The 14,888-nt window shown below is 43.3% G+C and overlaps 1 protein-coding gene across 10 annotated transcripts in view; it reads left to right on the top strand.

Moving 5' to 3' along the window:
- Positions 1-14,888, top strand: part of TMCC3 (transmembrane and coiled-coil domain family 3) — a 328,168-nt gene that overhangs the window by 246,667 nt on the left and 66,613 nt on the right. Inside the window, exon 1 of one of the 10 annotated variants that reach the window (XM_045467037.1) lies at positions 3,620-3,741. The exons of the other annotated variants lie outside the window; for them this stretch is intronic. The gene's annotated coding sequence lies outside the window, so the exon portion shown is untranslated. Of the gene's footprint in view, positions 1-3,619; positions 3,742-14,888 lie in introns of those variants that run through there. 10 annotated transcript variants of the gene reach the window in all.

Raw genomic sequence — 14,888 nt, 5'->3', positions numbered from 1 at the left:
CAGAACCTGAATTGGGTTCTGAAGAAAGTAAGACGATCTTGGAGCATCATATACTGTGAGAAAGCCATGGCCTGTTCCCTGGATATGGTGCTGCTCCTTTGGTAGATCTTGTAGGGCGCTTGTGAGTGAAACATCGTGGTGATGAGATGCTGTTCATTTTACATAACCTCTGATGCAAGTCACGGTCTAGTTAGGGTGTGTGTGTGTGTGTGTGTGTGTGTGTGTGTGTGTGTGTTTCAAGGTAGTGTTTAAATTAAAAGAATTACTTTAAAGTAGTCTTCTGGCCCCAGACTGTGTGCGTGTCCTTAGTGTCTGAGAGATAACTAACACAAATCAGGAGCCCTGTGGCCTGGGGGTGTTGCTGGTTTAGTGGCAGATGCCATCTAATCTGGCCATCTACCTGCCTTCATTTTGCCTCCTACTGGCAGCAAGATAGGAGGGGATCTTTTAGACCCAGAAAATTAGTTGAATTTATTCAAGTCTGGGAAATTCAAATCTATTCAAGGCAGAGAAGAATGAAGAGGTGTCCTGGATCTATATGTCAGTAAGAGTTGAAACCTTACAGCTGGCTAAGAGGGATGGCCAGGTGGATTGTGAGTTAAAAGGAGCCATCCAGAGTCCAGACAGTCGGGGAGCAGCAAGAACCTCAGGCTAGAGGTGGCATGTTGGAGAGTGAGTGTGTGTTCTTTCTCAGCACTCAGGGACCAAAGTGCCCTCTCAGACTGGTCATGCTTCAGCCGAGCCACACCTGGGCAGGTGGAAGACAGCCAGGAGTAAAACAAGTTCTGAAGTCTATAGCTCTGAATTGAATCATTCTCTGTTTTTAATCAAAATTAGTAAGTGAACCAAATGACTAGATAGCCTCAAGGCAATTGTCAAGTAATTTCACATTAGAAACTTGAGAGAGGTTTTTTGTTTTTGTTTTTATTTTTGTTTTTGTTTTTGTTTTTTTTTTTTTTTTTGAGATATTTATGACTGGGACACACACCTGAAGTAGGTATGCAGAGCTGGGCCATGGATGAAAGAGTGGATATCTGAAGCTGCCAGGGAAGGACTAGGAAGGGAGGAAGAGGTGATTGTGAATGTGTTTTTAGCAAGTAAGTTGGAGATAACATAAAATATCCAGTGACCAAGGTATTCTCACACTAGGAAGGCAGCCATAAAAATAGGTAAGACAAATTGGAGCCCAAATTTGAAGTCAAAACCCAGAGGAAAAATGAATGAGCTTGGCTATGTGGAATTGAATTCTGTATGCCGTAGTGGTCTGATTTTTAAATCTTATTGTAATTTAAGATGTTCATTTTAAGAGTTAGAATAGGCAAAATGCATTCAGCAAAGAAAATATACTCTTCTTATATTAAAAGTATGGTATTGATTTAACATTTAGTTTAAGGCAAGATCCATTTGCTAGATTTATCTTTAACATTTGTTTAAGACTTTTACTTGAACAGAGCCAGAGGATAGAAGCTTATTATGCAATATTAACTTTGGTAGACACCCTTCCTCTGAAATATTACAGTATAGTTTTACTTAAAGAGTAAAGTTCTGTTGACTAGGCTTTATTATACTGACAACATTCTGTCTCTTTTCCAGACCCCAGTGTCTCTGTCCTCCATCACACCCTGCCCCCAACACAGAATTAAATCAATACCACTTAAGCCACACAGCAGTTTTGAGATCTTTGCATTAGTTATTTAATGTGAAGGGCAGGAAACCCCTGGTCCTCTGACCATTCTTGCCTGATTTTTTCTTGTGGCTTATGGCAATTCAAATATTTGAGAATCTTTTCATACAAGGAAGGTCAAGGGGACTTAAAGACAAATGACTGACAGCAGGAAAGCTTGTAATCCGTTGCAGGGGTTAGTACTCGAGTTATCGTAATAAGAACCAGCGTATGATCACGAGAGAGCAAGAGAAAAATAAGGAATATCTTGTGTCTGGTATGACATCAGGTTCTTTTTCTGATCTCATTAATTTCTAGGAGGAATTTCCTCAGATGAGACTAGAGTCTCAACAACATTAACTTCATCGCCCAAGGTCACATGGATGGCAGCTAGATGGCAGTTAGTAGAGTTAGAATAGGCAAGCTTAAGAGTTAGAATAGGCCAAATGCATTCAGCAAAGAAGATATGTTCTTATATTAAACGTATGGTATTGATTTAACATTTAGTTTAAGGCAAGATCCAAGCTACTCCAAGCTACTAGATGGCAGCTGGGATGTGATCAGATCCGCTGGACCTTAAAGTCCACGCATATCCCGTCAGTAACTGGCCCCTCAGACGCTGTCGCCAATAGGCTCCAGTTCTCTTTCTTTAGCCCTGCCTTTCTCTGAGCGTCCATCTAGGTATCTATGCTTGAATGGCCCACAGGAACCTCACATCCATCCTCTGCCCCCAGTCTCCTCCTGCTGCCTCTCCCCAGTTTTTCTGTCTTGTAAATGATCTTCCTGGCCACCAGAATGAATGCAAAAGAAGTGAGATTTTCTTTGACTCTCCCTTTTAATCTCCACATCCAGTTGGTGGCACATCCTTTTGACGATGCCTCTTTGGTGTACCTCAGGCGCTCTGCCCTCCTTCCCCACTACCACTGTCCAGCCTTCACCGACTCTTGCCGTAGATGCCTACAGCAAGCTCCAGTCTGTTGCACCAAACGTGTTTTCCCTTCTGCTTCTCAGAACGACTTGTCTGAAGCCAAGGTCTGGTCATCCTAATCCCTTTAGCAACTGCCACATGGCCTGTTGGATGAAATCCTAACACCTTAGCATGACTTCAGGGAACTCTCAAGGTCTGATCTCTGTTCTGCCAGCCCGGTTCTTCTGCCTTCTCCACCTTGCCCTGAGTCCTCCAAATCCTTACCTGCTGTCTGGCTGACCGGTTCGGAACTCACTTTACCTGAAGCACCTTTTGATTGACAAGTCTCTTCCTGCCTTGTATCCACCTCGTCCCTTTCCCTGTCCTTCCTCGCTGCCCCCTGGGCTCCCCTTCCCAAGTGCTGCCTTATAGCAACAGGTACACCCAGGGCACTCATCAGAGGCTGTCAGTGCTTTCCTGGCCGCCAGACTGAGAGTGGGGGAAGGGAGGGACTGTCCCCTTACAACTCCAGCACGCCTTGCTGTGCCTGACACGCAGAGGCACCAGTGAGCATCTGTCTCATGAATGAGGCGACAGAGGAAAGAGTCTCCTGACTCCTCACTTCATCCTGGCGACCGCCCTTCCCTCGGCGTTGGAGCCACTCACTGCTTGCTCCGCGATCGTTCATGTTGGTGTTTCTTGTGCTCAGTTCACCCCTTTGCCCTGGCTCTTCCCAGAGTGTGTTGAATTGAGCCCATTTCTTTGTCAGTAAACCAGGAGCGCCAGACTGAGTGTCTTCTGGGGTCTTCTTGCCATCCCCGGGCTGTGTGGTGACAGGACCCCCTTCTTGTCTGCTCCCCCGCCCCTTGCACAGATACAGAATGTGCCTCTTCTGGCAGCACAAAGAGCCCACTTGTCCAGCAGTGGCTTGAACACAGTATATTATTGCTGGCAGTTGGATTGGTCCCACTGCAGGGCGTGGAGTTTCCCTGAGACAAGCACAGGACTACTCAGATATGTGAGCAGTATCTCCAAAGTCCGGGGTGAGTCATATGGTAGGTGCTGTCGGAATATCAAGCCCGTCTGCCTTACAGCCTCAGATGCCTCTTGGGCAGGAAGGTGAGCAGGCTGCTGACCCTGTTCTGCCCTCTGATTTGTCGTGTGGTGTTCGGTAAGTCTCTTCACCCGCTCTCCCATTCCAGGCAGCCTCTGTAAATATATACTGTAGAGCTTTGTGGTCATTAATGGTTTATGAGGTGCTTAAAAGAAATACAAATTATTTTTGTGCTTGCCCCAAATCCTCCCTAATTGCCCAGAGGCTTTCTAGGTATTTAAACTGCCTAAATTCCTGAACCACCAAACCGTCTCGCCGGGGCCTTTAAGAATGTAAACCCAGCCTGTGTGATTTAAGAAATGAGCAAATACACGCGGTGTTTGAGTGTGCCAGCTCCTGGCTGAAGCGAGCTGGTTCTCCATCCACTTCCCCTGGCTCTACCCAGACTGAGTTGGGTCTAACTCTGTATCCTGACTTTGGCTCTTTTGAAAAGTGGATATCCTTGAATCCTCCCTTTCCTGAAAACTTCAGACTCCATAAAACAGATTTTGTGTGACAGTGTCGGCCACTGTCAGTGCCCCATGAGAAAGATGGGTGTGGTGGCTGTGGGCCGGGAGAGGAAGCAGCAGTGGGAAGTGTAGGTCTGTAGGCAGGGCGCCTCCTGCTGTCCTGGGACACCACCCCGTGGTGATGGATGCAGGGCTCCCTGTGGGCTGGAGAATGTTCATGTCACCCGAGCTCTGCCCCTGTGAGCTGCCCGATCTCCTGGGAAATTGTATTCAATTTGTGACTTTGTATGGGTGCCTGGGCCACGGAAGGTTTCTGTACATTGCTACAAAATGCCTATACTGTTTCATTTCCTGGACATTAAACTATTTGAACACATTAGTTTGGTCTCAAAGGTTGATCTAGAATATTGCAAAGGTCGGCTTACTGTTGATAATGATCCCTAGCTTTTGGAAACAAACAATTGGTGATGGAGGAGGGGTGTGGAAAGTTGGAGGAGTGTGCTGCTTATCATTTGATCTTTTGCATCTTGAAGATTAAATTTCTGTTATTAAAAAAAAAAAAAATTGGAGAGCCTATTCTAACAACAAAGCATCTTAGTAGCCTTCCAGCATAGTGAGTGCAACAGTCACGTACAGTTTGGGTTGGAATGAAAGGGGAGATGGCCGCCCAGACCGCGAGGGCACCGCTTGTAATACAGCTGCTGCCGCTGGCCGCTCTTCAAGAGGTTGTAGGAAGGGGTCTCTTCTTGCCAGCTGCTGGTCTACCAAGCTGTTCTGGAGAAGCCTCCTCAATGTGGGCAGGCCCCTCCCGGCTCTGCCTCCTCCTGATTGCCGTCCTGCAGCTGACAGAGGAGTTGTCTCAAGTGCAGACAAGGGGTGGTTTGCAGGCTGCCTGGGGGTTCGTGTGTAGCCTGAGGGAAATTTGGTCTCCTGTACGTTCTCTCTCTTTCTTTCTCTCTTTATCTAGACTATACCCTTTACATTCCTGGGTGTGACCCAGAGGACCAAGTCAGGACCCCCTCCTGGGATGGCTAGGAGGCCTTTAAGTTCAGGTCACATTAAGCAGGTCCTCAAATTCAGATTTTAACATTATTACCCAAGAGTTAAGCATAGAACCAGAGATAGACCAAAAGGATTAAAAGATAGATGTCACTCAATGTATAACTTAAACGATACACACCCACACAGAGTTTATCACACGGTGTAACTTACTCCATGGCTTTTATTTTTTAAATGTTTATAGATTGTGAAATACTAAACATAAAAGATTGCATTTAAAAAATAACATGAAACACTCCTGCACCTAAAACCAAGGGTAAGAAATTGAACTTGATCCCATGACGTTTTCCGGGATTGCATATCCCCTCCATCACAACCCCTGCCTCTCCCCCTGCCCCCAGCCTGTGGTCTGGCTGTCCTAAGGTATGTGTTAACCATTCTCTTGCTTTTTCTTCGTCATTTTACCACCTGTGTGTTTAAACCTAAATAAGTGTTGGCCTGTGCTTGAACTTTAGAAAGTAGTATTGGTACTGCATGTAGTTTTTTCCACTTGATTATTTTAAGATTGATCTATTTTAATTGTACATTGTAGCTATGGTTCATCTCCTTCCATGTAACAAATGCACACAGTGTATATATATATTCATTCTGTTGCCTATAGACCTTTGGGTTATTTCTGGGTGGTGGTGGTTTTCTGTTGTGAACATTGTGGCTATGATTTTTTTTTTTTTAGCAGCAGGCAAAAGTTTATTAGAGTATAAGATCAGAAAGGAAGAATAGTAAGAAAGCTCTCTTTACAGAGGGAACATTTGAAAGTGCATGCCCCTGTGCTGTGAATTTTTTTTTTTTTAATGTTTATTTACTTTTGAGAGAGAGAGAGATACCCAGCCTGAGCCGGGGGGGGGGGGGGGCAGAGAGAGAGGGAGACACAGAATCTGAAGCGGGCTCCAGGCCCTGAGCTGTCAGCACAGAGCCCAACGCGGGGCTCAAACCACAAACCGCAAGATCATGACCTGAGCTGAAGTTGGACACTCAACCAACTGAGCCACCCAGGTGCCCCGCTATGAATATTTTTAATACACTTTCTTAACATGAGCATTTGGTCCTAGGGATGGAATTTCTGGGTCTCTAGAGCATGTGGCAAACAATTTTTAATGTTTTAAGAATTCATTAAATTATGAACATTTTAAATGTATCTTGTAATCTGATTTCAGCATTGCTTTGTTTAAATCCTGGAGCCATCAAAAATGTTTTTACATTGAATTAGTAGGGCCACCCTATTTTGGCCCCTGAGACACTTTAACCTTAAGGAGATACCCTTACTGCTTTTCGTAGTTGTTACAGAAACCATTTTTGAAGGGCAAAACCAAACTTTAAGAATTGAGAACACAGGGGTGCCTGGGTGGTACAGTCAGATGAGCGTCCAACTCTTGATCTCAAGATTCGTGAATCTCAGGATTTGTGAGTTTGAGCCCCACATCAGGCTCTGCATGCAGAGCCTGCTTGGGATTCTGTCTCTCCTTCTCTCTGCCCCTCCCCCGCTTGTGTACACTCTTTCTCAAAAAAAAAAAAAAAAAAAATTGAGAGTCACAAATAAAGCAGTCTAGCCCTCAGGAGTCACATGAGCTGTATATATGCAAACAGTCACCAGGTAGTCACTATGTGACTCTCTTCGACTTACTATCCTGAATACTGAGGTCAGTTATTTTGCTATTTTTTAAAAAAATATGTTATTTTGCTATTAGTAAAATCATAGGGCCTAAGAGGAGTGAGCAGGAAAGTATCTTGAGAGTGCTAATGAAATTTTAAAGGTATTTGCATATTAGTCTGACTTTGAGGGTACAAGCCCTGGGAACTTTGTTAAAAATAATATCAAAGTGAGTAACAACAGACCCTTCCAGAAATCAATATATAACAAAAAGTATCACTGTCCCCAAATTCCCAACCCTGTTTCCCAGAGGTAACCACCATTCATAGTTCCTGAGATTTCCTTCTGGAAATTTTCCAGACAACTAAAGTACGCTTGTATATATTTATATAAACCCCAAAACTCTATCTCTTTTAAAGCACAAATGAGCGTGTGTAGACCTAGCTGTGCATCTTGCTTTTCTCCCCTAACAATGAGGCTTGGGTAGCTGTCCGTGTAGCCCATTCACATTCACCTCCGTTTTAGTGGCTACATTGTTTTCCATTGTGCTGGCATTTTCTTAAGCGGTTCCCCTCTGATAGGTGTCTGTGTTGATTCTGGAACTGGAAATAGATGACTGTGCTGGTGGTGGTGGTTCAAGGAGACTGTCCAGTTAGAAGCAGCAAAGAGGGGGGCAGCTGGGTGGCTCAGTGGTTAAGCGTCTGACTTCAGCTCAGGTCATGATCTTGCGGTTCATGAGTTCGAGCCCTGCATTGGACTCTGTGGTGACAGCCCGAAGCCTGGAGCCTGCTTTGGATTCTGTGTCTCCTTCTCTCTATGCCCCTCCCCCACTCATTCATTTTTCTCTCTCTCTCTCTCTCTCTCTCAAATAAATAAACATTAAAAATTTTTAAAAAAACAGCAAAGAATAGGAAAAAGAGGCAAAGACCTATAAATAGTTGGATAACACTTCTGTTCTTTAAATCTCTTGAGGTTTTTTTTTTTTTTTTTTTTTTTTTTTTTCTTTTTGCAGCTCTTTGGAGAACATAGGAAGCTTAGAAGCACTAGGTTCTTTTTCCTCCTTGCCCTTCCTTCCTTGTGGTGGAAGAGACTGTGGTATCTAATTTTCTGAGGGAAAGAAACGTATTCACAAGTTCCTGCTTCAAGAACTGGGGAACTCCAGCTCCGTTCTCTCCCACCTCTAGTGCAGTGAGCACCGGACTGTTCTACCCGATTAGCAAACTTCTGCTGATTCATCTGTGTGGATATGGAGGGGTTTCCTTTTACAGAGCTTATCATCGCATTAATATTTTCTCTAACGGTGTTGTTTGCAAACACTGTAGGTTGCCTGTGCAAGCACGATTCTTTCTCTTTCTCTGGCTGAGCCGGCTCCTGAAGTAGAGGCTGAAAATGTTAGATCCTGCTTCCACAGCCTCCCTTGCAACTAGTGTATGGACCTGTGACTCAGCCCTGGCCAAAGGGCCCTAAGAGGAGATCTGCTGGGCCGTTTCTAGAAAACGTTTTCCTCTTTAATAAAATGTGAAAGAAAAGTGGTTTGCTTGTCTGCAGCCAGAAATGGTCTGCATGTGATTCTTAGAACCTCAGTAGCTCTTTTTGCCTCCGTGAGAGAACAAGCAGCTGTCCCAAGAGTGGTGGAACGGAAAAATGGAGAGAGCTTGGGTCTTTGATAACATTTTTAAGTCACCAAAATTAGCCCTTTCGTCTGATCTTTTTACCTGATTTGGCATTTCACCCAGAGGAAATAATATCAAAGTACAAAACAACGTTGTAAGACAGCCGTGTGCCTGCTGTGTTCAGAAGACATTGTGAGGCTCTAGGACTGCAGAAAAGCGGGGGAAAGAATAAGATAACTAATAATACGAGGCAGTAGAAAATGTAGTGCTGCAGGAAGGACTCAGAGCGGCAGGAGTTCTGAGTAAGCAGTGGTTTCTAGATTGGAGGTGATAAATGACTTCGTGTGGAAAAGGTTAACATGAGCCAGATTGAGGGAACCCATGGTTTTGGTAAGTAAAAAGTTGGGGGTGGCGGTCGAGGAAGCCTGAGGTTTTACAACAAACACAGGCTGTGGACTCAGACCTGAGTTGGAACTCGGGCTCATCACTCACTGGCTTGTGACCTTTTCAGGGTCCTTGACTTCCTTGATATTCCTTATGATAGACTAAACATAACCTGTAGAATTGGGGTGAGGAATAGAGACAAAATATGTCAGACACCTGTCATGCCAACAGGCAGGCACCACGTAGATGGTGGAGGTGGAGGGGGTAGTGAGACTGCATCCATGGGGGAGCTCATGAGCCAAGGGGAGGCGAGCCAGTGGAAACCACGTGGGCATGTCGCTTTTGATCTGGTCAAAGGTCACCTGGATAGGCCATTTGGTCCAGGTAATGGGGTGTGAGTACAGACCCTGGAGAGACAGGTTCAGGTTGAGACACAGAGGGCCTTGATTTCCAGCGAACTGAATTTAGACCTCCTCCTGCAGACAACCCAAGTGCTGCCGCTGGGAGGGGCAGCCTGAGATAGTGAGACGCGTAAGGAGGTGGTTGCAGTGGCCCAGTGTGCAGAATAAAAGGCCTAGACTGGGCAGTGTCAGATGGAGGGCAGGGAGGGGTTAGGAGTTGGAGAGATGATCAAGAAAGAAAGAGGATTTAGTGATATGAGAAGCAAGAGGGAGGAAAGAATTAACAGGTTCTAAAGACAATGCCTGTCTGTTGTTGAGTGTGAAATTCATAGTAGACTTGTAACACTTTCAGATAATCATATCCCAGGTTGGGACATGAACACTGAACACTTGGCAAGATTTATTGAAATTTTTGATGAAAGATGTTATATAAGTGGAAAATAAATGATGGTGCCCAAATCTGCTTATTGTTTAATTTTGTCTAATTATGTTTGTCACTTTCCCACTGTTTATATATAAAGTTTGGTTCCTTTGAAAAATGTGTCCCTTAATAAGATAAACATACCCTTGCTTCTGATTAGATATGATTGAACACTTTGAGTCAATCCTGTAATATGAAGTGTATATTCACTGATTGTTGACTACATGTTTATCCAGGATGAAAAGCAGTTGAGCATTTTTTCTCTGACACAAGGATTGTGGACATACTTACAGATATATTTACAGTGCCTTATTGATAGAACATCAGTCATAACAACATCCAGAGTAACGAGATGACATCAGAAGCATCAAGTATAGAGATCAAAGACATTTCAGTTCATCAAATTCAGAGTAATATCTTGGGCTGAATGAGGTTTCATAATGTTCGCAGTTGGTGAATCTTGAACAGATGGTTCTTTAACATTTTGAAATGCTGAATAAGGTTGGTGGACTCTGTTGAATTAATAAAGTGCACCACACTGGAATACTGTTATGGAGTTAGCAGCCCCTGGAGTCTTACTAATAAGTTCATCAGCTTTCCCAGTATAGGCAAAAAGAAAACCCCATCGTTCATATATCTTAGGGAACTAGGTATGAGTAAAGCCTCTTAAGAAAGGCAGTCTGCTGACTGGGCATAAAATTAATAAGTTTTTTGACGGCAATTCTGCACATAGGTGGTTCTGTAATACGTTCAGAACAGGTGTCCCGTCTGAGAGTTCTTGTGATCTCATTGGGAAGTTAGGGTTCTAGGCCAGGTATGGACCCAGGATTTGGTTCATTACCATTGACAGTACAGAGAAAAAAGCATCTGACATTGAAACTTTGCCAGACGGCTTTCTGTCTATTCTTCACATGCCTCTTCTCCCCTTTTACTAATCTAATTTGGATTTTTAAATTTTTTCAGATAGAATCTGAGTCATAATAGATACTGTAGATACACAGGTACATTGTGGTGCTTTCCTCTAGCCAGAAGAATCTGGGATACTTTCCAACTATGGATGGCTTAGAGTGAGGGGAATAGGATTTGTGGCCTACGTTGAAGGATTTCTCTTTTCAATCCATAAATAAAAGACCAAAGGAATCGTAGCCTTCAGGGAAGTCATCTTTAACTCCTGCCTTTTCTTGCATTTTACGTAAAAATTCTATCCTTTGTAATCTGTCGAGCCCTCTGGTAAAAAGCGTGAGGGCGGCAATCATTGGAACGTGTGTAGCCTCTCATGTCTCCAGAAGAGAGAGTAGAGATGGAATAAATGATCTGTCATGTGTGTATGAGGCAAAATGCCCAATTTCTTATTATGTGACAGATAATATTTTAGATGAGAACTCAGCTATCCTTAGCTTCAAATGATTTTTTTTTTTTAATAGTGGGTCTGGTTATAGAATCTCTGTGTCTCCAACAGAGGCCCGCTTAGTGTTGGTATGCAATGCAGTGTGAGTATACAGGCATATAATGACCAAATCCTACAGATTAGCGGATCCTTCTTATGTCTCTGTATACACGACACGTGAACCGTATCCGAAATCTCTATGTACAACATAACGACAGTTCTGTGTTTCTAAAAAGTTAAGAGTCTAAACAGTGTCTGTATTCAAGTGAGGGTGTTGGGGTGCCTGGGTGGCTCAGTCGGTTGAGCGACTGCGGCTCAGGTCATGATCTCACGGTTCATAGATTCGAGCCCCGCGTCAGGCTCTGTGCTGACAGCTCAGAGCCTGGAGCCTGCTTCGGATTCTGTGTCTCCCCCATCTCTCTGTTCCTCCCCTGCTCATTCTCTGTTTCTCTCTGTCTCCCAAAAATAAATAAACGTTAAAAAAAAATTTAATTAAGGGAGGGTGTTATGGGTGATTTTTTTCCCTTGCATTTTTGATATTTCAAGATCTCTATTTCTCAGTATTTTTATGATTAAAAAATCCCAACTTACTTTAAAAACCCTGGCTTCCCCTTTCACCTGGTATTGTGTCCAGTCTAGTGTGGCTCACACGGCCAGCTGCGGGAGGGTCTGTGTTCTGTCTCGTGCCTCCCTCTCACAGATACTTGCCCTGCACGTCTTTTTTGCCCCAACCTTCTCAACTGTACCCTGATTCAGTCCTTCTAAATTCTAGACACCTCAAGAAACCACAGTTTCCCAAATATTCTGCTTTTTGCCTCTGTGGACACATTATGCTCCTTGCTAGGTTCTTTTGGCTGATTTTTGAGCTGCCTCTTCTGTGTCCAAGTCAAATATCATCCTCTTAGAAGCCGTCTCATTGAAGGCTTCTAGTTACTTTTTTCTGCCTCTTTATTCCTCACGTTTTTCTGCATTTCTGTAGTTCCATGTGTCTCCCTGCCCAGAGAGGGAGCTCCTAGGGCAGAGGCACGGTTTGTCATTTTTACCTTTCTGACTCTGGTGCTTTTAGCATACTGCCCGGCTCACAAAAGATAGACAAGGAAACATTTTTTGAGTAGAAATTCTGTATTTGGGGGGGGCTTGGTGGAACCTAAATCAGTTCCATTAACTATCAGTTCCATTAAACTAAATTAGTCAATTCTGTTAATTATCATAAAAACATTTGGTCTAAATCAATTCCATTAACTATCATAAAAACATTTGGTTCAAAGTAAGTGAATAAGCTCTAATTGTACTTTGTGTGCTTTTATAGTTAAATTCGGCCTCTTAGAGAAACATTGGCTTTCTAAATAACTGTTATGTAATGAACCAGGTCATTTGCAGTCTGCATCAGCATGGTGTTTTGGATGTTGCTACATTTTGCAGAATTTAAGATTAAACATTTTTGTATCTAAACCTGATGGGATTAGTTACAACCACAGATATTAGTGCTTTGCTAGTATACCATACAGATTTCTTTGCTTTCTGTGTTTTGTGCATTTGCTCTGCTATATTCTGGTAGTAAAAATAAATACTTGTTAGGCAGAGTCTTGAAAGCTTCAGGAACTTTAAAAATGTTAAAGAGCTGGGGGCTCCTGGGTGGTTCGGTTGGTTAAGCGTCTGACTCTTGGTTTCAGCTCAGGTCACGATCTCACAGTTTGTGAGATCAAGCCCTGCATAGGGCTCTGCACTCACAGTGCTCACTCACTCGCTCTCTCTCAAAATAAATAAACATTTTTTAAAAAACGTTAAAGAGAATGGGGCGCCTGGGTGGCGCAGTCGGTTAAGCGTCCGACTTCAGCCAGGTCACGATCTCGCGGTCCGTGAGTTCGAGCCCCGCGTCGGGCTCTGGGCTGATGGCTCAGAGCCTGGAGCCTGTTTCCGATTCTGTGTCTCCCTCTCTCTCTGCCCCTCCCCCGTTCATGCTCTGTCTCTCTCTGTCCCAAAAATAAATAAAAACGTGGAAAAAAAAATTAAAAAAAAAAAAAAAAACGTTAAAGAGCTGATAAAACGCAGTATGAATTGACACTAATGAAGTTAAAGTTCTAATTTTGCTAGAACTGAACAGTACAATTGTATATAATACAATGCTGTATTAGTCTACATTCATTTATTTTCAATGTTATAAGTACTGTAAAGATAAAATAGTAATTTGACAGCCCCTGTATTTTCATTGTCTAAAGTTTTTTTTTTTTTGTATTTTTTACTTTTTTAAGGAATGACTTGCAGGTACATACATCTTAAATGTGCAGTCGGATGATTTTTACCTGTGTGTACCACGTTAACCACCACCCGCCTCACCATTGTCTGCACCCTAGGGCTCCCTTGTGCCACCTTCTGGCAGATCACACTCCCTGCCTCTGCTCCCCAGCAAGAGCGGTTCCGACCTCCACATCACAAGAATCATACAGCATGAAGTGTGACACAATGAGATTCGTCTATGTTGTGTGTTAGTAGCTGTTCGTTCTTTTTATTTGCCACATATGGTTTTTAACTGCATTTTGCTTAATCGTCATTTTGGTAGTAAGAGTAAGAGAATAAGGAAGGGTACCTATTCGATGTTTGTTACTTGGTATGTGCTGAGGGCTGCGAGCTTCACAGACCTAACAGTAACAGAACTGTTGAGTAGAAAAGCCTCCAGGGCCTTAAAGGTCACAGACTTCATCCACCTTGTTTTCTCAAATGAGGGACCTAAGACTGGAGAGTTCACTAGACCCCCAGGTCCCCGACTGACCTGGTCTAGGATTCTTCCTGACTTCACGATGCTCTGTCACAATTCACACCTGATCATATGGATGACCCCAGTCAATCGGGAAGAAGTCGTGGGAATTTAGCAGTTTAGAAATCCAACATCAGCAAGGCTTAAAAATGTTGGCCCTTAAATGGTAAGAATGTTAATTATCTAGAGATTTCATTCACTCATCTATAAAACTTCTCTTTCAGTATCCATTAAATGAGGTGTTTCTCTGTTCATGGAAATTATTCCTTTATGAGAACCAATTTTTTTTATTTAATCTTTTTTATATGTTTAGTTTTGAGAGAGAGAGAGAGAGAGAGAGAGAGAGAGAATGAGTGGGGGAGGGGCGGAGAGAGAGAGGGAGACAGAATTCAAAGCAGGCTCCAGGCTCTGAGCTGTCAGTACAGAGCCCACAGAGCCCGACACAGGCCTGGAACCCACGAGCCATGAGGTCATGACCAGAGCCGAAGTTGGACGCCCAAGACTGAGCCACCCAGGCACCCTGAGAACCAGTTCTTAAAGGAGAAGGAAGGGGAAAATTCTAAGGTGTGCACATGCTTATTATGAGTTCTGTAGTTTCGGTGCATAGCCTTGAACTTCTGCTGTTTCCAGGTATAGTCCTCTTAAAGCCTTGATGAAAACCACAAAGCTTTTTCTTGAGAAGTTTTAGGGTAAACTCTAAGTCTGCGAGCTTTGCAAGTAAGAAACTGTTCCTTGATCAGATATGTTACTCTTAGTAATGATTCATAGAAAGTTTCATAGAAAGAATGTTGTAGGAGAGATTAGTGGACTCAGCACTGGAAAGTTTAATCCTTTATTGACCCCACTGGCCAGGAAGTAACCACAGGACATTCTTCAGTATGTTAGAGCCTCTTTAATTATCGGACACAGAAACATGTGGCTTGTCTTTTTCCCAGTTATAAAGCACTAGTTCAAACAGGATTGAGTCTCATTCATTGGTCATGGAATAAATTTAATGCATAACAGCTATCATTTTATATTTTTATATGGAAAAGTAGAAGGAAGAGTACAGCAAATACCCACCTACCATATCAAGATTCAACAATTAAATTTTCCATATTTGTTTTATGTAGTGTGTATGTAATCTGTTGCAAAGTAAGTTACACGT

Source organism: Leopardus geoffroyi, chromosome B4, assembly GCF_018350155.1.
Source record: "Leopardus geoffroyi isolate Oge1 chromosome B4, O.geoffroyi_Oge1_pat1.0, whole genome shotgun sequence".
Taxonomy (NCBI): domain Eukaryota; kingdom Metazoa; phylum Chordata; class Mammalia; order Carnivora; family Felidae; genus Leopardus; species Leopardus geoffroyi.
The sequence above is the reverse complement of the archived record's forward strand: the minus strand, read 5'-3'. Positions and strand labels throughout refer to the sequence as shown.